The following is a 27,501-nucleotide window of genomic DNA, read 5'->3' as shown; positions in this document are numbered from 1 at the left end:
TTACTAAATCCTACCAAGACGTTTCTATCCCTGTAATGATATGTCTTTAATATTTAACAGCCAGCTTTAAGAATCAGTACATTAGGTACCTTTACCATCTTCTACCAGAGTAGAATAGTAATAGTATTAGATAATAGTAAACTACTACTGTCACATGAAATGTCCATTAAATAAATCCCAGAGGACTGCTTACACACTTAAAGGAATCTGTGTTGAACATACACATTTGTCTAAATAAACTCCTTCTAAATGAATGGCCTATAGCATTTCTCTTTATACCATGTGTATAAGCTGTAAATGGTCAAGAAGAACCATTGTGCCCTTGATTTACCATGATTGAATCTGTGCATTATTACTAGGACAATGGCAACTAGAAATCAGTAAGAATCTCTTAACTACAGAGACGTACAATGTTAGAAATATTAAAAATTTGACCAAGTGTATATACCATCGTCTGTATAGTCATGATATGCCTCTCACTTCAAATCCATCCCCTGTACAAGTAGACACTTAATAAGCGTCTCTTTTAAAATAATGTTGTGTTATTTTCCCCTTGCTTACATGATAAATCTACCTTTCTCTGTAGCTAAAACAAAGGAAAACAAAACAAAACCCTCATGACTTTATCTTTAAAGTAAATGAAATATATGATATTTCGAAATTACATGCAATTTTTTTTCATTTACCTAGAAATCCCAGGAGAGCTTCTGGGGTTAGAAATAAAGAAGTCAAGCTATAAAATTCACGGAAGAAATTGAAATATAGTATGGCTATGAACATCAAATTACTAGGTAAGAGTCAGGAGCACTAAAGTCTATCAAAATGACAACGTCAGGCAAGTGAACTAGAATATAAAAAATGTCAAAGCAGTAAAACAAGCCAGGCAGATCATCAGAAGACAGCAAAGCCTCTAGGGCAATGGGTCTCAAAGGTTAGAGTTTGGGAGACACACCTGATATGCTTCTTGAAATTCCCAGGTTCCCTGGTCCTACCTTCGGAGATTGAAACTGAGTAAAGCTGGGGTAGGTCCCACGTCATTCCAGTAAATGCTGATGCATGTGGAACACTCTAAGTAAAATTGCCTTGGAGGCTTTGAGTACCTGATTCCAGGTGCTCAAGTGATCCTATGGCAACCCTGCTGACAGGGAGATAGAGGTGAGTACAGGTCTCTGCCTGAGGTAGTCCTGACTGCTTCCTAGTCCCAGGGTAGATAGGCATTGATCGTGTTACCATGGTCGCAAATATACCACATGGTCACCTCTGGTATATTTCATCACTGGTGAATATTCAATTATACCTAAGTAATGTTACATAACCTAGTTAGTGTTTTATCTTCATTTTGAAAATTGATGCTAATTTTTAAATCTAGAAATCTGTTCTTTGGCAATTCCATATTTAGTCATTGAACAATCATGTATGATAAACACTTTTCTCTAGATGAATACTAAAGTCAGGGTTTTAACATTTCTATAACATGCCAAACAATGTGTTAAACATTTTTTCCTGGTATAAATCTCTAGCAAGTAGGCTTCTCTGTAAAGTTTTAGGAAGCAAGAGGGAGAGAGGGAGACAGGAGGGAGGAAGAATAGGAGGAAGGGAGGAAGGAAGGAAGGAAGGAAGGAAGGAGGAAAGAAATATGGTGGGAGGACAGGAGGAAGGAAAATAAAAGAAAGGGAAAGATGTTTGGTTAGATCAGTTTTGTACAGTCTTTCATGGGTCACCAAATAGATGTTGAAGGCGGCAGATTATTTCACTATGGGAAAAACCCTATAGAAATACTTTTACAAAGATGGAATTTCATGTGTCTGTGAAAAAAATATTGCCCATTAAAATAAGCTATTTTAACAGTACAGTGATATATCATAGAGTCATAAACGAACATTTGAAGGCAAGGTATAAAGAATTATTTTAAAAAGTAAGAGGGGGGCGCCTGGGTGGCTCAGTGGGTTAAAGCCTCTGCCTTCGGCTCAGGTCATGATCCCAGGGTCCTGGGATCCAGCGCCGCATCAGGCTCTTTGCTCAGCAGGGAGCCTGCTTCCTCCTCTCTCTCTGCCTGCCTAGTTGTGATTTCTCTCTGTCAAATAAATAAAGTATTAAAAAAAATAAGAGGGCTTGTATAAATCATTAATTTTGGACTATCCGAAAGCTATTGCCCATAATGTAATATGTATATGTACATATTCAATACAGATTTTTTTTAAAGATTTTACTTATTTATTTGACACAGACAGAGAGAGATCACAAGCTGGCAGAGAGGCAAGCAGAGAGAGAGGGGGGAAGAAGGCTCCCTGCTGAGCAGAGCCCGGTGTGGGGCTCGATCCCACAACCCTGAGACCATGACCTGAGCCGAAGGCAGAGGCTTTAACCCACTGAGCCACCTAGGCGCCCCAGTACAGATATTTTTAAATAATGTGTTTACCCATATGATTCAGACTTTTGCTGTCTCAGCAATCCCTTAAAAAATAACCAAAATAATGTACTTTTTTCATCTAGATGATTTATCCTTTTTAACATGCATTTCCCTTTAAGAAGCAACATTTATCATGTAAAATCACACCTGTGATGAAGTATATATATATATATATATATATATATATATATATATATATATAACTAAATACAACAAAGCCCCAGCAAGGACGTTCCATGGATGGTTCTAATCCTGACCACTTTTATTAAATCAGGAAAGGGGGGCTGAGTGGCCGTTCAAGGGGAGAAGTAACCACCCATTAATAACTGCACCATGGGTGGGAATCTACTCATCCAGTGCCTCTCCTTCCAAAAGCTTCTCTTTCTAGTCCAGTCTGTGGAAACCTATCTCATCCCTCCTCCTTCACCTTGGTCCCAGCAGGTGCAAAGGCTTGGGACTTGACCCCTGTTCCAGATTCTAGTGGAAGAAACAGATATGAAAGCATAGAATTAAATGCAGTGTGATCACTGCAGTAACAGAGTAGCAACAAAATGAGAGCTGGCCTGAATTAACACTCTTAGAGATAGCTGTGTGTGTATGATTATTTGTTTATCATTAACTATATAGTTCACTCCATATCGTGGTTTCAGGTTTCAATCACTCTTTAGGGATTTTCTTTGTCAGACTTACAAAGTACACCATTTCAGTATCACCTTCTGATAGGGTGAAAAGATCAGTCTGAAATGGATGGAGCAAACCATGACTTCAGTCACTAAAGCCAGGACCCAGTGGCAGTCCATATTGGCAACCCTCCTCACCAATGGCTCCTCTTCCCACTGTGGGTGTCTCATGGTCAAGATCCAGCCAGAAAATGGTGACAATTCAGAATCTAATTTGTTAAGAAGCTGAATAATTTTGATTCAATGAATTGGAGGTATAGTCAGGTGTGAATTATATAGTCAGCATACATGAAAGACTAGTAAATTCAAAGTGCCATTACAGAATTTAATGTAATTTAATTTAATGTGGAATATGATGAATTTCCATAGGTGGACACAAGTTAGGTGACAAAGTATGCTTTCAGAAAATGACAACACCCAGAAAAGACAGGAGCGTGTGGATTTATTTTATGGCCCCTTTTCTAATTTCCAGTGTGTCTTCAAACATTAAAATGATTTATGAAGCACTGCAACAATAGAACAAAGCCCCACCTCTGAAAAAGACCCAATGAAAATACTATTGCTAAACCACATCTGGATTATTTGAAAGGTAAATCTTTTTATGTTAAGTTCTCTTAATATGTTATGGAAGGGTTCATTACTGATTCTTTGCAGCTATGAGGAGGCAAAAAATCACTATAATAGGAAACTAGTCACTAATTATCTGACCCCACTGTCAGCGCTCCCTGCTTAACACCAGAGTCTACCCCATTCATCTTGTCAACTCAATGTTGAATGTCAATACTGGAAAAATGCAGACTGCAGAGAGAAGGCATAATCTTGGCAAAGGAGGAGGATGACAGGAGGCCCTGAAACTTCCCCCAATCATATACAAAGCACTGACAGATGAAGATCTAACAAGAGCTAGACCCACTCACTGTGGAAGAAAAGAAAATTGACAAGAATGACAACTAGGTGAGCGTCTCATAAGAGAATGATTTCAGTATCAAAGGAGTGTCTCGAGAAAATGAATGAAGCATTTGAATATTCTTTCAAAAAACCTTTTAAATCTACTAGAAAAGTTAAACATGAAATGAAGAATATCACATCATTTTATCATAGACTGTCATAAAATGTATGTCCCACAGCAATATTCAGCATTTGGTTCACTCTTTTTGAGATTCAATTTATTAACTGATGTTTTAACCTAGATTCTGTCATCTATTAGATAAAACTAATAACATAAATGTTCGTTTTATCGAAATGAAGTCCCAATCAACCTTCCCCCCTCCCACTCAGGAAATTCTGCTCCCTTTCTACATAGATTGACTTTCAATGGCCTTCTTCCCAAACCACCTGTCCTTAAGTAACAAGAGCCATCTATAAATCAATTCTGTCTCAAGGCAGTAGACAAATTTGTATCTACCAAATCACCTTGTAGAAAGAAAAAAAAATTCTCATCACAACCTCTGTTAGACTCATACTCATAAAGTAAGAGAACATGACTTGAAGTCAATATACTGTCAGACACAATCATATATAAAAAGCAGGAAATGGATGTTAAAACGGTTTTGTGCCATTATATTTCTCCACGCAGAAAGCCAAGAGGTGTCAAATTTCTATTCTGTTTCTATTTCATAAAATGCAGTAACTATTTTGATCTCATTTTTTCCAGCACCTTCATATGTTAATAATTCTCCCTCTTATCTTTGAATATGATTGTTTTCAGATTTGAGAGGTCTATTCCAAACAGGGCTATCACGGATATAAAGCTGAATTACCAAGTGATATAATGCTTTTTGATACTCCCTTGTTGACAGAGTTCATTAGGACTCCAAAGATTAGAGTTACCATTACAATACTATCAATCAGCCAAAAAGCAGACCAAGACGGCGACTGGTCCTGCTCTATGATATGAATCAGTGACTCTGATTAAACAACTAATGAACTTCCTTTCCAAGCACACTGATCACTGCCCTACAATTACCTTTGGTAGAATATCCTGTGCAATGCTCTGAATGTTGGAGAAGACATAAAACTGAGATATCATAAATTATACTAATAAAAGGCAGAACTTCAAATCTGAGCAATTAAACTACAGATCTTCTGTAATGGCAGTCACTATGTAAATGATGACAAACACCTAATTTCTATAGTAAATTTACTTCTAAATGGCAAGCAATCAACGTAATCTAAAGAATTAGCTTAATTTTTTTTCTGAGTAGATACAATATTACACAGTGACAAGGAATATAGGTTTAAACTCTGCCATCCATTAGCTATAAGCACTTAGGGGTAAATCATACGGGCCCTCACTTTTTAAATCTGTGTAATGGGGATTATAAAACCTCAGCCAACGGTTAAGGGCTCACCAAGATTGCATACAATGGAAGATCAGCCTTTCCTCAAAAGGGAAGTGGCTGACTGGCCAACAAGGACCTCTGTCCTCCCCTAGGCAAGACTACAGGAATCTTAGATTTTGATCTTGAATCTTGAGTGATGTAATAAAATGGTAGAAAACATTATTAGAGTCTATCCATTTTACTCAGGGCACTGATGAACCTACCTACCAGTTTTGGCTGCCTAGACACCCTTGAGAGTGTAGCTTTTCTACTGATTCTGTGAGCTACTCCATATCTTTTAAAATTAATTTTTCTTTTAGTTTCTGTGACTTGGAGGTATCTAACCTTAAGTGAAGTGATATAATACCTTCAGTAGTCAGGAGCTTGTATTAGACAAATAGGAATTTCTCAACGGTAAAAATCCTACCATTGAACCAGAGCTTTAAAATACTTCTCATTTGCATAGGATTTTACAGTATTCAAAGCACTTCCACTTATTTCGTTTGACTCCTGTAATAATCCACATACTATGTGGGAGAGGTCTGATATATCATCCCCAAAGTAAGGGTTAGAGTCCGGACTAGAGAAAATCATGTTTCACCTCTGTGTTATCTAATTTGGGACCATAGATTTCAATCACTTGTTTACCTAAATTCAACATAAAGGAATGTAATGATAATTTATAGCACAAAATATTAGACAGGCAAGATACCAGACAGATTTTACTATAAAAAGCCTTCATTTGATTAATGAGAAAATAAGACTGGATAATTAAGTGACTTACATGAAATAAATAATCCACCTAAGGTGAAAACAATGCTAATTCATGCTGTATCAGATTCAGATCCCATTCAAGAAATTTTATAGTTACTGGAGCGAGGGTGTCATCCCTCAGGTGGTCCTCAAGGGTCTGCAGGAGCTTGGGGAAGGAACTAGACAGGGAGTTGTTTCCCAGCCTTCTTAGCTCAAGACTTCTCACCTCAAAGGCTTTTTAAGGAACTCTCCATTCTTGGCCAGCCTGCCACCTGACATCTGCCCTTGGCCGTGTCCTAATCCCACGAGAGCTACTCTAAACATACACAAAGCTCTCTGCAAGCTGAGCAGTAATCTTTGTTTGCAATTCAGAGAAAGCTCTGTAACTATCCTCCTTCCCTCCCAGGGCCTGTATTCATCCTGTAAGACTACCCCTCTCTCCTGGACAAATCGGGAGTCCTATCAGCAGTTTCTCCAAAGCTTCCAGGAACAGACAAGGTGTGAGTATTGTAAGAGCTTTCCCCCTCTCTCCAAGCTGGTGGACTGAGATGAGGAATCATGTTCTTATCAAAAGTTGCCAACCAGTTAGCTGGGCATTCCTCCAAGCTCCGTTCCCTCAATGTCCCAAAACCCCCCAAAGTAGCCTGGCTGTGTCTTATGCAATTATATTCAAATCCTACTCCAATAGAATCTGCGTCACTGCCCTTTTTTGGGACCTGAACACATATGATCTCCTCTGTGCCTGCTGGGACTGTAGTAATATCTGATTTCCTGCAGCCAGTTTCCTCTGTCCCGATGCTGCATTTTCCTCTTGCACTTCAACTGTTTGTTGTAAACAGAGAGCGCTGGTGAGATTGAGGCACCCCCTGTTAGGGACTGTAAGTAACGGAACATGATCCACACACATTCTTCCTCTGAGTAACTGCCATGCCCAGAGCAAGAAATATCAACTTTTTTATAAAGAATCTCTTAATTCTGCAGTAGATACAATTTTTTTTTTAGAATATACATGAGGAGGAACAAAATTATGACAGATTCCATTCCCCTAGAGTACCGAGAAGAACCTGTGAGGTTTTGTTTTGGGAAAAGGCCTGGCAAATATCAATGAGAAACCCTGCAGTTTAAAGCATGTTCAGTTTTTCTTCCAATGCTCGCCTGACAACAAAACGACAAAAGCAAACTTCAGTCCATTTTCCTCAACCCAGCAGGACAAGCGCTCCCCAAGAAAGGAATTATCATCATGAATCAACTGCAAAACACACAACCATTTTAACTGACTGAAATAATTAGCATTCATGCTGAAATGGGAGGTCCCCCTGGACACTTGAAATGAAAGAATATAGATGAAGAGAAAACTTCCATCCCAGCTGGATTTGAAAATTTCATGGTGAAGGGTGGATAAACTGGTGAATTCCCGGAGGTCAACGTTTGAGGTTTCTTTGCAAATCTGAATGGATATAATTTTTTAATGGATTTAATTTTAGATCTAAATGGAAACCAACATATTGAAGATATGAAACAAATCAGTCAATTATAAGGTCCTAAAGATACAAAGCAATTCTATCGAATTTGTGTGAAAACATTATTTGGTTGGAAACATTTTAAATCTTCTCTATCCCTTTAAAAAATGTCTTAATTGCTTTACTTTATAAAACTAAATGATCCCGGTTGAAAGCTCATCTCATCTCAATTAAGTCAATTTAAAGACAAAATTTCAGTTTATGCTTTATATAGCACTAAAATAACACAGGGCTCCAACCCCATGAAATAACAAGGATTCAAAGTTACCATGGATGAAAACATATAACAGAGTCTGAATATCATTCTTTGTTTGCTTCTTTTATCATTTAAAAAAATCTTTCTTTAATGAGTCATAAATCCGTAAGACTTTTCATCTTGAATGGACCTTGAAAATCACATCATAAGACAGTTTCTTCATTTAGAAATGATGAAATAATTGCAAAGAAATGCAGTTTAAGAGATTAAGTGACCTTAACATGAAATTCATCATCAAACACCTAATTTAGAATCTGAAAATAACAGTATCATAGAACACATACCGGGCGTTACTCCCCTTCCTTACTCTCTCAAGGTTTCAGGCTATGTACTTATTGATCAAAGGAAGGCAGGGAAAAGGATAATCAAGACGCACAAATACTGAAACACCAAAGCTTATAACCCACACAACATTAGAAGGCTCTATGACAAAGCTTTCAGGTTGACGTTAAGTCAATTAACTTGCCACTCTAAAGAGATTTAAAAATAATAATGACAGCACTTTGCAGAAATGGTTATAGCCCTCTGGCATTATCTGGGAAAATGACCATTTATGGCTCCATCCAATGTCAACAATTCTACATGCAGCATAAGACATAACACAACTATTTTAAGCTCCACTGTTGAGTAGAGTAAATGTACCTCCCAGCCTTCAATGTGAGACTGCCATTGCTCTAAAACTTCTAACTTCTCCATCTGCCTCTTGGCCTCGTTTATGTTGGGGTAGACAGCTTTCATGGCTTGGAGGGCTTCCATTACTGCTGCGTAGACACTGTGTTTCCTTGGAGGCCGCTTCAGCAACTCCTGTTTATACACAAAAAAAAAACAAATCGCCCTTTGATCTTCAGCTTTCTGGTATAGCAGGTTCAGAATGACCAGGAAATGAGAACTGCAGAGATCGTGAGAGCCACCTTCAGAAGGGACATCACAAACTCCACTGAAATTCAGATCAATGAATGTACGTTACCCTGACACACATTTTGCAGCTCCTTTAATTTTTTGGCTTTAAAATTATTTTGTTTTAAAAACTAAATTAGATTTCTCCTTTTGAATTGTCAAATATCTCACCTGCAGCATGTAATTTGTTTATAAGATTGACCTCTGCTCCAACAGAAATAGAACTCTGTATGTCTTCCTAGAGTCTTAGCGGAACAGTAAGTCTTTAAATAAATATGTCCCATAATTTCAAAAATAATTTCAATGCCTTATTTCCTAAAACACTTTTGAGAAACTACAAAAACATGCCATCAGTAAAGCAAAATTTTTAAATGATGTCTTATACTCTAGCAAAATAAGTAACTTACAAGTTCCATGATACTCCATCACTAACGGAGCAATTTATGCTATTTACACCAATAACTCGGTTTCACTTTCTACAGTGAATGAATTGCCATAGGCCCCTCCAAAGCTTTTTTTGTTGTTGTTTTGATTTGGGTTTGTTTTTTTTTTTTTTGGCATTTTATGGTTTTGTCCATTCAGGATATCAGAGCAAGCGTGATCTTTAATCTTTTAAATATATTAAAAGGTTTTGTTTGTTGTTTAGAAGCACGAAATTAAACATCTTCACCCACTGTCTAGACAGTTGTGACCACATTGCTTTTTCATTAGTCATTTGTCTCTTTACTACAGTTGCCATCATCACATTAACTAACACAATTACAGAAATCCTGGGGCAAGTCTTTAAAATAAGTTTCTTCATTCTTAACATCCAATGGGAAACTATGCAGTTGTTATACTCTCTTGAGGTCTGTTGCTGTTGAAACTTCTGCCATAAACTTTGACCCTGCATTCAGTATGTTCACATTCCGTTCTGCAGGGCTAGCACCAGAAGAGTGCACATTACATCACTCCCAAGACAAGATTTAAAAACTTATGTTGGATCACAAATCCATAAAAGAGATATGCTGGCTTCTCTAAAAATTCTAAAGTGCAGAAGTATTTGTAAATTATGTGAAGTGGTCAAGTCAGTCTGCAGACTGTGATTTGAGGTCCTATGGAATTGTGCCAGTGCGTATCTGTGAAGTTGAGACATGAATGTAGACAATGTGAAACAGCAAGAAAAATGAGTAGTACTAATCGTTTGTCAGTTACTTTCTATCAACATTGTACTGGTTGGCCATGCCAATAATTTCAAGTTCCACAAAGATGACCGATAGATTGTATAACACACAGCCTAACCCCTAATGCTTTTCTCCGAATAAATAAAACCAACCAAAATCAAAGAGACTATAGGCACAATGGTACAACAACAACAAAATTATCAACACCAACATATCTACTACACAAATAAATAGTTTCTTCATGTTTCTTTGTGAAGATAATCATCCAAAGAAGGGGAAAGATGTCATCTTTCCACTTCTCGAAGGAGCTCTGAGTTGATCTTTTTCTTCCTAAGCAAGGATGTGTCCATTGTTCTATCTTTGGAGAGGTCAGATCAGCCAACCCTATCTGGTGGTCATCCCCATCCAGAAGTGATTTAGAACAACTACTTAGCATGATATCCTTCTCTTAATAGCACTATCCCTTCTGACTCTTACAACAAACAAATGCCTGGGATTCCAAAATCAGGGCCAGGAATAGCTGACGTGATCTGAGTCACCAAGTCAAGAGTCTGAAAGGACTCTCAGAAAGACAGGAGTCACGTTTGCCCCAATCTTACTGAACTGAAGACCATATTAAAGGTCTGCAAAACTGAAGATCCCCATGTTAGCTTCCCTCTGTGGCTTAAGCAAGCAATTTTGACTTGTTTTTTTAATAAGGAGAAATTGTTTTCAAAGAAATTTTACACAAAAACCCAATTATGCAACTCCTGGAAGTTGTAGTTAAAAAAATTTTTTTAAGTTCAAATTCCTTACATTTGTTTCTCAAAAAGTAAATCAATAAGAACACCAGTTAATATGTGCATAACATATTGAAATATTTTAAAAATTTAGAGAGCAAGCAGTAGTTCATCTATTAAGATAAATCAGAATCAAATATATATGAATAATAGCAGCTAACATATACGGAGTACATAATAACTAACATATACGGAGTACATACTGTGCTAAATGATTTGCATAAAAGTTGAATTACTATTTTTATGTAATACATTTTCCATATGTGTGTATGTATATATGTATATACACACATACACAGACATACACATCCATTATACACATCCTTGCAGACATACGCTACAATTTCATCATCATTTTTTCTGCTTCATTAATAAAAACCCAAGGCTTTAAGAAGTTAGATTATGTGGGGGCACCTGGGTGGCTCAGTGGGTTAAAGCCTCTGTCTTCGGCTCAGATCATGATCCCAGAGGCCTGGGATCCAGCCCCGCATCCGGCTCTCTGCTCAGCGGGGAGCCTGCTTCCCTCTCTCTCTCTCTCTGCCAGCCTCTCTGCCTACTTGTGATCTCTGTCTGTCAAATAAATAAAAATAAAATCTTAAAAAAAAAAAAGAAGTTAGGTTATGTGTTCAGTCATAGTAAGCAGAATACTTAGGATCTGAACTCAGAGTTCCTGTGCTCAACCGCCAACCCAAACTGCTGTTCTAGTTCCAAGAAGCACCATTTCCAGAATTGCTATTCTAATCTATTCACATATTCTTACAGTACAAGCAGAATTAGCACATTAAAATGTGTATTTCACAGTAACACTTTTAGTCATTGTAATGAGACAATGGCCTATGACTATTAATGCGTCCACAGGCAGTATTTGCTTAGCACGGTCGTTCTACATCCTACCATTTATTGTCCCATGTGACCCACAACATTCCCTGAATACTGATTCAAAAACCAAACTGTGAAATTAGGTAACTTTCACTTTAAGTTCATTAGCATCAAGAGGAGACCAGTGTAAGGGGAAGTCAAAAAATACAACAATAGTAGATTTACTTAAGATAACGAACCCTGTAGACAATATGCAATATAAACTTGTCATAAGGTATTTAATGGGATCTATCTTGAAACTAATGCATTTACTCTAAATGAAACTCAAACGGATAAGTTTTCTACAAAGAGCACTAAAAAGTCTCTTTTCCTAAAAGATTTGTTTCCTAATCCATATATATGTGATGAAATAGCTATTTTCCCTAGTAAGTATAATCTGCCCTTTTTTTAGAAAATCAGATTATTTAAAAGAAAAACATTTTAAAGCAAAATATGCAGCAAAATATGCAGATACAAGGAAAATACTACAGTGAAATAAACACATAAAATACCTTCAAAAGGAGAGGGTATTTGCAAATTCTTTGTATTGGTGTTACTAAATATCCTTCCAGGGGAACATCTGTATTCTTCCGTCCTCCAAGTAGCATGCAGTTCTGCAGTGGAAATAAAAATAATTAATCGCAATTTTTTAAAGCTGGAGCCATGAAATTTTCTTCTATCATAAAATTTTCTGCTAAAATCTTTTGAAAGCCTGTCTTTATACCTTCTTTCTCTGAGATGAGCCTGTGAAATCACAAAGAACATTGACAGAAGACAAAGAGAAGTATTTTCGTATCACGTTAGTTATAGAAACCAAAATAAGTTTTAAATACATACCTTTAAAATTAATTTTTATGTACTATCCTCTAAAGTCTGAGGAAAAAGAAATAGGATAGAGATGGAGGAATAAATGATGGGTAGGTGGATGGATGGATGGATGGACAGATGGGTGGATGAATGGACTGATGGATAAATAAATAACAGACAAAAAGATACACAGATCAATCCTGCTTATAAAAGGAGTTGTGTTGTAGCTGAATTGTGGTGTTGTGCTGTGTTGTAAAGAGCAGGGCCTGAAGACAACCGCGTTCTATACATCCTCACCACTGACTAGTGATGTAACTTTGGGTTGATTTCAGAATGCTAGTTTTCCTGCCTATAAAACTGTCATGTTTTAACCAAGTGATTGCTCAGTCACTTTTAGCTATAATACCCCACCAGTGACAATGGCCAGTCAGTCTCTGAGAAGGAGGTCAGGTATGATCACCAGAGAGGCAAGATGAACGGAGAAATCTCAAAAGCAGCAATCAGAATAACATGAAATGGAAGGAAAATCAACTCTGATTAAAAAAAAAAAAGCCTATATCCTCTGAAGCATCTGGTCTTTATTTTATAATTTAAGTATCAATTTAAAAAAGAAAAAGATTAGAAACTTGTGCCAAATCCTTTTCCTACAATGCCTATCAGAGGGACTGGCAAAAAGAAAGTAGTCGATAAATATGTAATAAATGGAGAAAAGGGCTCCTCAGATATCATACTGATAATTTAGCAACCTTTATACCAGCATTTTACAAGGGATGAGACTACTGTCCTACATTCACTGAGAAGAGAGACCAAGAGCTGAGCAGGAAAGGATGAAAATGAAAAGACTGGGGGTAGCAGTATCTGCCCCCCAGCCCCAAATGTCGTGAGCAACTTGGCTTTAGCCAAGTGTATTTGAGTCAGCAAAACTAACATCATGACTTTAACTTCACCCAGACACTTTAGAAGACAGGGGAGCAAAGAAGTGTTCTGACTCAAGCATGCTCTTTGAGGGCTTCATCCCCCCATTGCAATCAGTTTATCAAAATATTTTTTCCAACCCCACATGGTGTTGTCCCCAGAGGAACCGTATGAAACACAACTATGTACATCTCACTGTATTTTCAGTGATGTTTCAGCATCCTTACATACGTTAGCGCCCCTTATAAACACAGCCACCCCTTTCCCTAGCCCCGCGTTGAGGTACCCTAAGAAATTCATGACTGCTTAACACACTGTTATTTCCTTGTCTAAGAGGACTGTACAGATCATGAACTGTCTTCATAATAGCAGAGGTGGGTTGTCACTTTAGACTGGCTTATGAAAGCCAACTCGCTCTCCATGTGTCTACAAAGAATATCTTCTAAATGAGCTCCCACAGATCTCCATGATGATGAAAACTGTGCCAGCATACCCAAGTACCCAAATAATACCACCACCAAATCTGTACTCTTACCTGTCTTCCCAAGGGTGACTGTTATTATCCCCCATTTTATGGAGATGGAAAATGACACCAGCGATAAAATCAATTTCTTAAAGTCATTCAGGTAATTAGAGATCACTTAGTACCAGAGCAGGTATTATAAAAGCCAGGTTTCCTACCAGACTATGCTGCAGGATCATCTAAAAACCAACACACTTTGGACTTGACTGGCATGGCTTGACACAATTCAGTCAATAAACTAGATCAAGGGGATCAAAGAGTCAACTGTGCTGAGAACAGACTGGATTCACTAAGACAATGAAGCTTTAACACCTCCTAAAAAGCTCTAAAATTTTAGTGGCATAGAAGCCTCTTCTGGCTGTGGCAGAGAAAAGGGATTAGTAAATCCTCTTCCTAAAAAAAACAACTGTAACCTCAGCAAAATTGTCGAAAATATCAACTTCAGGGCTCTGGAAATCAACTAAAGTCAAACAAAAAAACAGAGAAGTGTTTTTTCCATGAAAAACTGCGGAAATTTCTGGTAAGAAAGGTGGGAGTCTATAGCATTCTCACAAGAGCTTCTCCCACCTTCCCCCTGCCTCCCCGTGCTTCCGCCCTCCTCAGCTCGCCCTGCACAGTGGCCCTATCAAAATGGTGCTTCCACAGTGGCTCTCCTGCAGTGGCCGCATCACAGGGGCCCTGACATAGTGATAGACCCTGAAAACCTGCTTTCAGGTGGGGCTGCAGAAAGTAAATATCTCACTCCTGAGGGCGTTGTCAATAAAGTTAGCACACTATATAAGAAAAATGGAGAATGCCCACAATTCCCTTGGCCTGAGATTATAGCCCTCTTTGGAGCAGATATCAGGCTGTGCATCTGTAAAAAAGACCCAAGGGGGAAGCGGTGTCCCCATGGAAAGAAAAACCTAGATCTGACTTGAAAACTGCCTACTCTCTGAATGTCTCCCCCACCCCCCTAAAGTAACACATAGATCCATAGACAAGATGATTAACGATGTTTGGTCACCTCTGACAAACCACCGACAGAACTAAGTTAAGCAGTTACTGGAGTGACCCCTAAAAAGAGAGGCTAAATTAAAAAACAAAAAATTGAGTAGAGAGAGCAGTTGCACATACAAGAGTCACAGGTTCTTAAATCAAGTCCAGGAAAGTTACAAAAAGACAAAACAGAACAACACAAACAAAAAACAACAACCAACTTCAGGAAATAGACTTGATAAATTAAGATGAATAATGTTCTTAGAGCAATCACCCCCCCAAAAAAATAGTTCAAAAAAATCAACAGAGGAAATAAAACAGTACACTAAGGAAGGTAAGGGAGGAACAGAGGGGTAACAACAAAAACACATACAGAAAAAACAATAAAATGGTACCTGTCAATACAACAATACCAATAATTCAGTTAAAGATCAATGAATGGAACAGTCCAATCAAAAGTCAGAGATGATCAGGCTGGATAAAAAAATCAAGATCCATAATGATGTACTGTAGTTGGCTAACTGAATTTAAATAAAGTAAAATAAAAAAAAAAGGCAAGATCCAACTATATACTGTCTCCTAGAGACATGTTTTAGATTCAAAGACCTAAATAGTTTGTAAGGAAAATACTGGAAAAAGATACACAAACAGTACAAGAAGTGTCATGGCTATAATAATATCAGCCAAAACAGACTTTAAGAAAAGAAATATCCCTAGGGACAAAGAAAAACATTTTATGATCAATAGAAATACAAATACAAGCACTTTCAATGAATATATATTTAACAACAGAGCCCCAAAACATATAAAACAAAACTGACATAATTGAAAGGCAAGACAGACAATTTAACAATTATATCTATAGATTTCAATATCCTACCCTCAATAACTGACAGAACACCTAGAGGAAAAGAGAAAGAAGAGAAGAACAACACTATGAACAAAACTGACCTAACATTTATAGAACATTCCACCCAACAGTTACAGAATATGCATAGTTTTTAAGCACACATGGAGCATACAGAGAGGGGGAAAAAAACAAACAAACAAAAAACAAAAAACTCCAGGACAGACCATATGCTAAACCATAAAAATGTCTTAATGAATTTAAAAAGATTTAAGTGATTTAATTATGTTCTCTGACCAAAATGGAATTAAATTTAAAAAGTCAACTACAGGAAGAAATCTGGAAAATTCCAACCTTGGGAAATAAAATAACGGAATGTTAAAACTCATCATTCTAAGATTTTACCCTACTGACAAGCTCAAAAGTCAACCGGCCAGAGATTTCTGGATGCTGGAAGAACACATAAAACTCCTAGGCCAGAGCTACAGGACTTTTTTTTTCCCCTGAAAGCAATAGCAGTAGCCAGAGTATCATTATTTTGGGGCCAGTTTGCCAAGGCTCAGTTCCCAAATCGCAACACAAGAAAGACCAGGTGGCCCATGCACATGGATACCAGGAAAGGAGACCTGAAGCTAAGAACCATGCATCTTTCATGAGGGCAGCAGGCGTGACTGCCCGCCACTTAGGAGGAAGAGAATATCTCTACCTTCTGATATAAACATCCTTTATATCGTGATATAAACATCCTTTAAAGATCAGCCAGAACAAAAGCAGTCAGTTCCTCCGCTCCGAAAATGTGCAGGGACACAGTCCCATGCAGAACTGCCTTCCAAGACAAACTCTAAATAAAGAATAGACAGATATTACGAAGGAAACGAGACCTTTTCAATAACTGAATGAAACTGAAAACACATGTAAAATTTTATGGAATAAAACTAATGCAGTGTGTAGGACAAAATCATAGCTTTAAACACCTACGTCGGAAAAAGCAAAAAGGTCCCAATAAAAACTCTTGACAAACTATGAATATAGTGGAACTTCTTCAACTGGGAGAGGACATCTGTGACAACAGTAAACTTCACACTTCATGATGAAAAACTGATTGATTTCCCCCAAGATCAGAAACAAGGCAGGCATGTCTGTTCTTATCACTTCTATTCAATAGTAAACTGGTTCTAACCAGTGCAAAACCCAGGGGGGAAAAAAGACATCTATATTGAAAAGGAAGTAATATAACTGTCTACTCTCAGATGACTTCATTCGATATGTAAAGTGTCCTAAAGAGTCTACCAAAAAAACTCCTAGAACTAATACATGAATTTAAAGCACATGATATAAGAATATACAATAAACAAAAATAAATAAAAGTCAAATGCTTATATGGTAGCAATGAACAGTCCAAAAAATGATATTAAGATCATTCCGCTTAGTGAAATAAGTCAATCAGAGAAAGACAACTATCATATGATCTCCCTGATATGAGGACGTGGAGATGCAACATGGGGGGCTAGGGGATAGGAGAAGAATAAATGAAACGAGATGGGATTGGGAGGGAGACAAACCATAAGTGACTCTTAATCTCACAAAAAAAACCTGAGGTTTGCTGGGGGAGGGGGCTTGGGAGAGGGGGAGTGGGCTTATGGACATTGGGGAGGGTATGTGCTATGGTGAGTGCTGTGAAGTGTATGAACCTGGCGATTTACAGACCTGTACCCCTGGGGATAAAAATACATTCTATGTTTATAAAAAAAAATAAGAAATAAATAAAAAATTTTAAAAAAGAAAAGAAAAAATCATTCCGATCACAGCAGCATCAAAAAGAGCAAAATACTTGGGGAAAAAATTAACAAAGTAAGTATAAAACCTGAATACAGAATTCTTTTTTTTTTTTTTAAAGATTTTATTTATTTATTTGACAGAGAGAGATACAAGTAGGCAGAGAGGCAGGCAGAGAGAGTGAGAGGGAAGCAGGCTCCCCGCCGAGCAGAGAGCCCGATGCGGGACTCGATCCCAGGACCCTGCGATCATGACCTGAGCTGAAGGCAGCGGCTTAAACCACTGAGCCACCCAGGCGCCCCTGAATACAGACTTCTTAAATAAAATGAAAATATGTTCATATGGAAAAAATTTAATAAATCCTACTTCAACAAAATGTAAGAATTCTGATGTCCAAAAGATAACATTTTTAAACAAACCACACTGAGTGGAAATATTCACAAATTATATGTCAGATACAGAAGATGTGTTCCAAAATAAAGAACACTTATAGCTCAATATAAGATAAACATCTCAATTTAAAAATGGAACAAAAGATTTGAATAAGCATTTCACCAACAGGATATATGAATGTCTAATAAGAACATTGAAAGCATGCCTGGTATCAATGGTCATGAGAGAAATGCAAATAAATATCATCTTGAGATAAACTACACATCCACTAACCCAGCTATAATTGCAACTGGTAATACCATGTGTTTGCAAAAATATAAAGAAACTGCAAACGTACATTGCTGGTGTATATGGCACAGTCATTTTGGCAGTTTCTTAAATATACACTTACTATGACCTAGCAATTCCACTCTTAGCATCCATCCAAGAGAATGAAAATATCCAAAGACTTGTACATGAATGTTCATCTCACCATCGTTGATAAAACAGTTCAAACTGGACATTTCCTGACTTTTTCTATACTAATACCTCTCTCTGAAAAGATCTTCAAGGCCCATCATTAATCATACTTGCTTGCTGAGCCAAAGTCCATACACCGGCAAATGGATAAATAAAATATGGTATAGCCATACAACGAATACTATCCGGCAATAAAAATGAATGGCATATGGATACATGTTACAATGGAGATGAACCTCAAAACATTAACTCAGTAGAAGAAACCAGGTGTAAAATATTACATTGAACCATTCCATTTATAAGAACTATCCAGAAAAGGCAAACTACAGAGATTGAAAGTAAATCAATTGATAGCCTAGAGTTTACAGGGGTTGTAGAGATGAGCCATGAGCAGGCATGAGGGACTTTTCAGGGTGCTAGAAATCTCTATAACTGGATAGTGGGGATGGTTCCTCCACTCCACAATTGGCTAAATAGTATTGAATTGTACACTTACAATGTGGTCCTTACGGGCAATTAAATTGTCCAAATTACTACCAAAATATGCATTTCTCTGTGCTATCCTAAAGAAATAAAACATATATTCTTGGGACCTGGGTGGCTCAGTGGGTTAAAGCCTCTGCCTTCGGCTCAGGTCATGATCCCAGGGTTCTGGGATCAAGCCCCGTATCCAGCTCTCTGCTTAGCAGGGAGCCTGCTTCTCCCTCTCTCTCTGCCTGCCTCTCTGCCTACTTGTGATCTCTGTCTGTCAAATAAATAAATAAAATCTTTAAAATAACATATATTCTTATTCTTTCTGTGGAAAGTGAGTAAGGAACTTATGCAGGAGAAAGTTCAATCTTGAAATTTCTTTTCTACTATACCCACGAATCGCTTCCTTCCTGTGATGGCCCCATTTACAGCTCTCTTAGCAAAAGCAAATGAAACCCTAGGGAGCTGAGGGATATACAAGCGATGATGAACTCTGGCATAAATGTCTTCTCTCACTAAGAATCTGAGGTTCTCACAAACAATTCATAGTCAGCCAGGAGAGGCCATTATCAGTGTTTTCCCATCCATGAGCTTCTGCCAACTCTCCCTTCTTACGATTAGAGTCCTTTGTGACTTTAGTCTCCTAGCCCGGACACATTTAAAGCATTGTCCCATGAGTAATTTTTGCACCACATTGACGCTAGTCCTTGGTTCCTTAGAGAGCCTAGCAACAAATCACAGCGTATGGTAACACTCATATATATACTTACCAAAAGAAATGTGCGGATTGTTCTTATTTTGTTAAGTTCGAAAAGCAATTTCTGTGCCTTCTCATGGTTACTACAATATTCATCATAGATACCAAACTTGTCTTTCTGTGAATTTGAATAAGGATAAGTTAGAGTCATGGTAATACCTATTTGGAAAGATCAACCTGTGTGATGTTTGTGAACATATTTTATGTGTCCAAAGCGTTTACTATATTTTGGGAGCTCTACTCTGTGTATGTATCTAAGCACACTTCATTTACCAATTTTCTCTGATTCAAGAAGAATAATCTAGGAAAAAAGGTTATACGAACTAGAGTCCAATATGACGTATGCAATACTAAGTAAATGAGCCAAATGGTAGCAAATTACAGAGAAGAGGGTACTTAGCTTTCCTGAGACGGTTCAGATACAGCTTTAAAAAAAAAAAAAAAGTAGTATCTGAGCAAGGTTCAGAGAGATGAATGCATCATTCCCAGGCAGGGTGAGGGAAGAAAGCATTTTAGGAACAGGGAAAAGCATGTGCCTGATCATGCAGGAATAGAGGGACCTAATACCCTGCAGTTCACATGCACCAATCTGGACAGCTGTGTTTAGGAGGGACACGGACAAACAAGAGAATAGTCAGCAACAAGTGACTAAGATAATGATGGACTTAGAGTCTCCAAATATGAGACTCTCTGTGACAAAGTATGAGAGGTCATTTCAAGTAGAATCATTTGTTAGTATAATAAAGTAAGGAAATGGTAGCTACTTTCAGACAGCTGTCATAGTGTAATGGGACTTACAACACTGTGTAGCTCCAAAACACAAAACTAAGACCACTGGGTGGACATTGCAAGGGCAATCCATAATGGGCAGTGGTAGGCAGATTCAGGATTAACATAAAGATCTTCTAGTGTTTATAGCTTTCATTAAAAGAGATCAAGTAGGAACAAGATAAATAACCTTCGTATTTGCCACAGAAGGGGTACATTCAAAAAGGGAGTAATTTCACCATCATGACCTCTAAGCATCCTTCTGTCATTAGATTTTTCTCTCAGTGGCTAGGATTAGTATCTACCAAAGCAACTCCAATAAGAGGAAGACACAGAAAATGTATTGATCAAATATTAGAACCGAAGTACACCCTCTGGAATTTCCATGACATACATTTGGAAAGCAACACTGAGTGCTATTTTATATAGCCAGCAAAAAATATTTTGAGTTACTTATATTTTGAGTTACTTATTTCAAGAGATGGTATGACCCAAAAGGAAATACGCTTCAGAAATAGTTTAGCTAAATTCATGGATGACAGATTCATAGTGTGTTACTGAGGAAATGGATGTCAGAGTGCAAGATTCCCATGTGAGGCCCTGGACTAAGGCAGCAGATGCTCCAGCTGGCAGAAGATGTGAATTCATTCATGAAGAGGAACAGTCTGCATTAAGTGGACACAAACATGCGTGGTTTCCAGTCATACCCAAGGAAAGTACGGCTTGATCTTCCTGCGCCAAGGAGCCTCTCTCCATTTAATATTAAGTACCTTTATGAAATATTTCCTGATTATAAAAAGAACTTTTGCAGCTTTGCCCACTCCAGACAGGATTACAGACCTAAAAATTACATACCGGGGGCGCCTGGGTGGCTCAGTGGATTAAGCTGCTGCCTTCGGCTCAGGTCATGATCTCAGGGTCCTGGGATCGAGCCCCGCATAGGGCTCTCTGCTCCGCAGGGAGCCTGCTTCCTCCTCTCTCTCTGCCTGCCTCTCTGCCTACTTGTGATCTCTGTCTATCAAATAAATAAATAAAATCTTAAAAAAAAATTAAAAAAAAAATTACATACCGTTAACTTTCTAAAGGCTAAATAGAAATAAAAATAAACAAAAATTGACTTCTGTGACAAAATACTCTTTTGCATTTTTAACAAAGAGACGAAAATGATTACAGGAGCATGATGTGTAATTTGAAACAACGGAGGACTGACTGGTTATTCTTCTGCACCACTCAGTACGACCTTCTGAGAAACTACCCTTGAAAAACAAGAGACTCCTGCGTCTGTGTACCTAGAGTGACAGGGCTCCTTCACCTGCAGGCTTGTCACCAGCCCATTAACAAGGGAACATTCTGACTCACAAAAGGCTCATCAGGCCATTGTAAGAGTAAGGATTTTCTCCCTCAAAAGGGAAATGCTCTATGTTTGGGGGAAACATAAAAATCCATTCATTATGAACAGCCTGAATATTCATTAGGATTCAAAGCTACAGAGGATGCCAAGAACTAACTTGCTGGAAAAAAGAAAAGGCTGTTTGTTCTTCACTGAATAAAATGGATGATGTGAGGACCTCACCCCTTTCCTGGCTCTCAGTGGAAGATTTCATTGGCCTTAAAAGACCCCAAACTTTCGGTGTCACATTTTACTTCTACACTGAGTTCTCACATGCTACTGTGCCAAAAGCTAAACCTTAAAATCTGGGGGATGGGGCAGAGCTTCTAAAATAAACAGAAATTGATCTTACAAAGTGAAGAAAGCTGGTTCCCACTTCTTGTTGAGTGTTAGGTTCTGGATGCAGGCATTCTTCCACGCCTTTTAAAAATTCCTTAGGTACAGCAAGGATATCTTCAATATTTGAGAACAGCATCTACAAATAAATATAATAAGTGCAATAGTGAAGCAGGTCAAAAAAAAAGTCCATGAGAGGATAGTATTCTCTTTGCAAGCTGAAAATTTCAGGGCATGCTTATCCTTTCTACCCACGCAGAGGGCAGAGGACCAATTTTGTCTGGACATCCTTTCTACTCCTACACAGCTCTGGGAACCAGGAACCCATTCCTGGCTCTCAGGAAAAGCCCGAATAACTAAATCCAAGCGTGACAGTCCCCAACCCATTAGTGAGAATGGGCAGCAGGTAACATAGTGCAGGCAGATTTGCTGGCAGGCTTTTGGGGGCAAAGGCTTCTTTGGTCTCTGGAACAGCATCCTGGAATGGACAGCTTCCCCTCTGGAAAGGTGCTGTGTCTGGAAGTGATAGCTTGGACAGCTACAAGGTCATTTTGCAGGGATGAGAAGAGCCAGCCCTGGGGCAAAGCAGATAACCTGGATGAAAGTGAAGAGCTAGACAGAACCTGGCAATCTTATCCACCTCCCTGAGTCACAGGTCCTGAACCTTCTCTTCTGTCTGGAGTCCCCAAATGAGAGCTGATGTGTCTTCAACTTGTTTGAATAATAAGTGTCTATTGCTTGGGACCAAAAGCACACAAACTAAAATGCTCCCATGGTAAGAGAATTTGAAAGTTCATTTTTAATTTATAAAAAAAATAGAAGAGCCTATAAAAATCCTTGGGAATTTTTTTTTTTTTTTTTGTAAAATAAAACAGCAAATCAGCACCAAAAATAAATAATCAATAATAATTTAGGCAGCTTAAATGAATAATAACAGTAGTGTAATTAATTTTCATGTACCTCCTCCCCCTTTACAAAACTCTTCATCATTTTCCTTTCCTAAAAGGAAAGGCTTATACATGTGTTTCTGAGTTGAAGACATTATGCAGACATTTTCTGCACCACGGAACCACCCAAATCATTTACTCTTTGGTGATCAAAGATTGAAGTCACATTTGTCCACATCTTGCTTCCTAAGCCACCTCAGGCAATGCTCCTACTTAGGGCTCTGTTCCCCCCTGCTCACAGACACTGAGGTTCTTGGTCATGTGTTTGTTTTTCTTCCTCTTTTCAAACTGCCCAAAGGCCTCGGCAAAAAATTGTTCCATGTCTTCTACGCCTCTACGTCCTCATCACTCTGTTTCTTTTCCCAAAACCTCTTTCCCTTTATCTCAGGGTCGTCCACACAAGTGACTGGCACAGAACTTATAGTGGAACTGAGGAGAAGCTCAAGAGCCTAGAGTAACATCCCACAGAAGAAATTTTAACTAAAAGGGAATGTGTGCTTGGGTTGAGGGCAGACTGTGCCTCTTCTCACCTTCACTGTTTCTTCTGTTACATTTTGATCAATTTTTGATGCAGCACACTGGTTCATTCAGTGTAAGAAAACCTGCATGAAAAAAACAAAAAAAAAAAGATATTGTGAAGGCAACATTAGGTTAATAAAATAACAGGGTGTTGATTAGAACTAAATTTTTTATAGGAAACCAGAGTTTAAAAACCCAGTAACTCCTGAGAGTAATTGTTTAGTTGTAAAAGGTGAAACCCTGGTTCACAGTGGTTTCTCCCTGGGAATATATCCTTCAGAATTTGGGGGCAAGGGGCGCCTGGGTGGCTCAGTGGGTTAAGCTGCTGCCTTCGGCTCAGGTCATGATCTTAGGGTCCTGGAATCGAGTCCTGCATCGGGCTCTCTGCTCAGCGGCGAGTCTGCTTCTCTCTCTCTCTCTGCCTGCCCCTCTGTCTACTTGTGATCTCTCTCTGTCAAATAAATAAATAAAATCTTTAAAAAAAAAAAAGAATTTGGGGGCAAGACCAAAAGTGATCATGTATATATGAACTAAATTTATCCACCACGATCTCAATGTTCTGTGGTAAACAGTTAGGAGTCAAAATTTCCTAAATTTCTAAGTCTTGCGAAGTACAAAACACCAAAATCTAATGAAAAATTATGAATAATGAATAATGAAATATTGAAATATTGAATAATGAAAATAATGAAATAATGAATAATGAAAAATGTATCTCCTTCAACTTATTTTTTGTCCTCCCCACTCTTTCCGTCAGGCATGCACAGCAGATCACTCTTAAAAGTCACACAGACATGTTCATTGCTATAGCATTTTCAGATAGTTGTGGATATTCTTCTTTAATACAACACCATACCTCAGGTCATTTCTTAAAGGGTAGTCATGATTTTTAATCTGAAACCAACCATATCAGTGAACTCTCCACACTCTGTTGCATTAACACCAACTGATCTATCTGCAGTTTGAAGAGATCTATTACATGTGCTTGATGCTATAAGGTATTTTAGCAATGATTCACTGGGAGTTAAACATATCTTCAAGATATTAACACATTTTGTTATTTAATATCAAAGAAAACCCACATCACAATAGTTAGTATCAGTATCCAACTCATTAGAAAAATCTGTAAGTATGAGGAAAGTATCGAGCTCATAGATATAAATTTTCCAAAACTCAAAATTCACTTGCAAACTTGAATTTATCATCATCAGCAAATACTATCAGTTGTTTTCCTTGAGGTGACAAGCTTACTTCATCCTTTTTGAAAAAAAACTATCTGCCAAATGCCTGAATGCCAGGAAACTGAAACATAGTTTATCTCACAGTTGTTATTTCAAGTAAATATAATGTTCCATAGCAACTCAACCACAAATTCTAGTCCCTGGAGACAACCATATTTTTGAGTATGAGCAGAAGTACTAGGTATACTTCCCATTTCATCACACAGAATATTAAAAAGACACATGCTCAAGAGTCAGGACTTAATAAAACTCATAATTTTTACAGCTTTAAGTGAAATTGGTATCCCCTTGTCACTCCCTCATGAGTGAGGACCAGGAAGTATGTCGTGGCTACTAGTAGAGTTTGGTGCCACTGCTGGATTCACACTAAAACATCAGCAGTTTTACACATGACTGATTTTCCCCCACCAGTGTAAGCAACAGCACAGTAGCGGGTCAGGGGGGTGGGGGGGAAGCAAACGAAGTCTTAGAAGTCTTAGTATTACCACGAGAATAGCTTTGACCTTACATATTCTCCAAAAGGATTTTTGCAAAACGCCAAAAACCTGCAAAGCACCAGTTGAGAGCCACTGTTTTAGGTATATAAAACATATCAATAAACAAAATAGTCAAGAATTTCTGCTCTTATTCTAGTGGGAGGAGGCAGACAATATGCAATAAACATAATAAACATATTCAGCGTACTAGAAGCTAGGTGCTAAAACTGAGCAATGAACTTACTGTAATAATAACATATCTACACACAATTGAAAAAAATTATTATTAAATGTTACCAAACATTTAAATTATACCAAGTCTCTACAATCTCTTTCAGAAAACAGGAGTAGAAGAAACATTTCCTAACTTGTTTTATGAGGCCAGCATCATCCTAATACCAAAACCAAAGACTTCACAAGAAAATAACAGACCAATATCTCTTATAAGTATAAAAGTTCTAAGTGGGGCGCCTGGGTGGCTCGGTGGGTTAAAGCCTCTGCCTTAGGCTCAGGTCCTGATCTCAGGGTCCTGGGATCAAGCCCAGCATAGGCTCTCTGCTCAGTGGCGAGCCTGTTGCCTCCTCTCTCTCTGCCTGCCTCTGCCTACTTGTGATCTCTATCTGTAAAATAAATAAATACAATCTTTACAAAAGTTCTAAGCAGGGGCGCCTGGGTGGCTCAGTGGGTTAAAGCCTCTGCCTTCAGCTCAGGTCCTGATCTCAGGGTCCTGGGATCAAGCCTCGCATAGGGCTCTCTGCTCAGCAGGGAGCCTGCTTCCTCCCCTCTCTCTGCCTGCTTCTCTGCCTACTTGTGATCTCTGTCTGTCAAATAAATAAATAAAATCTTAAAAAAAAAAGAAAAGAAAAAAGTTCTAAGCAAAATATTAACAAGTAAAAGCCAAAAATGTCTAAAAACAATTGTACTCCACAACCAAGGGGAATTTACCATAGGTATGCAAAGCTGGTTCAACTTTCTAAAATCAGTTAATGAAATCCATCTCATTACCGATCTAAAAAGGAAAATCATACGATGTGATCAAAAGATGAAGAAAAAAGCATTTGACAATTCCAACACCCACTCATGACAAATACTCAGTAAACTAAGAATACAAGGGAATGTCCTCAACATTATTAAAAAAAAAATCTTTTAAAAAAACCCTACAGCTAACATCATATATAATGGTGAGAAACTAGAAAATTTCCCATTACAATCAGGACCAAGGCAAATCCTGTCACCACTCCTTTTCAGCATTGTCTTCCATTTCCTAGTTAATACAGTAAGACAAAAAGGGAAGTAAAAGGCTTATAGGTTGGAAAGGAAAAATAAAACTGTCTTTGTTCACAAACGATATGATTGTCAGTGTGGGAAATGCAAAAGAATCGACAAAAAACCTCCTGGAACTTAGAAGCAATTATAGCAAAGTTGCAGGATACGTGGTTAATATACAAAATTCACTCACTTTCCTCTGTGCCAGCAATGAACAAATGGAATTGAAATTAAAAACACAATACCATTTACATTAGCACCTCCAAAAATGAAATACTTAGGTATAAATCTAACAAAATATGTACAACAGGAGGAAAGCCACAAAACTCTGATAAAAATATACCAAAAGAGACTAAATAAATGGAGAGAGGCAGTCCACATTAATGGATAGGAAGACTCGATAATGTCAAGATGCTAGTTCTTCCCAACCTGATTTAACACAACTTTAATCAAAATTCTAGCAAGTTCTTTGGTGGATATCAACAAAACGATTATAAGTTTATATGGAGAATGAAAGACTCAGAATAGTCAAAACAGTACTAAAAAAAAATAAGGAAAAAGTCACAAGACTGACACTACTGGATTTCAAGGCTTAATATAAAGCCATAATCAAAACAGTATGGAATTGGTTAAAGAACAAATAGATAAATGAAATACAACAGAGAGCCCAGAAACAGACTCACACAAATATAGTCAACTAAGCTTTGACAAAGGAGCAAAGGCTATGCTATACAATGGAGAAAGGATAGTCTTTCTAACAAACAGTGCTGGGAACAACTGGACATCTACATGTAAAAAGATTAGAAAAAAAAATCTAGACACAGACCTTACATCCTTCAGAAGAATTAGCTCAAAATGGATCAGACCCAAATATAAAATACAAAACCCTAAAGTGCCTAGAATTAACATAGGGGGAAATTTCTAGGTGATGATATGGTGATGACTTTTTTAGATGTAACACCAAAGGCGTGATCCATGAAAAAAAAAATTGACAA

At 37.9% G+C, this 27,501-nt stretch overlaps 1 pseudogene; it reads right to left on the bottom strand.

Moving 5' to 3' along the window:
- LOC123946053 overlaps window positions 1-27,501 on the bottom strand; it is a 97,694-nt pseudogene that overhangs the window by 6,287 nt on the left and 63,906 nt on the right.

Source organism: Meles meles, chromosome 1 (assembly GCF_922984935.1).
Source record: "Meles meles chromosome 1, mMelMel3.1 paternal haplotype, whole genome shotgun sequence".
Taxonomy (NCBI): Eukaryota; Metazoa; Chordata; class Mammalia; order Carnivora; family Mustelidae; genus Meles; species Meles meles.
Note: the sequence above shows the minus strand (reverse complement) of the source record. Positions and strands in the feature narration are given on the sequence as shown.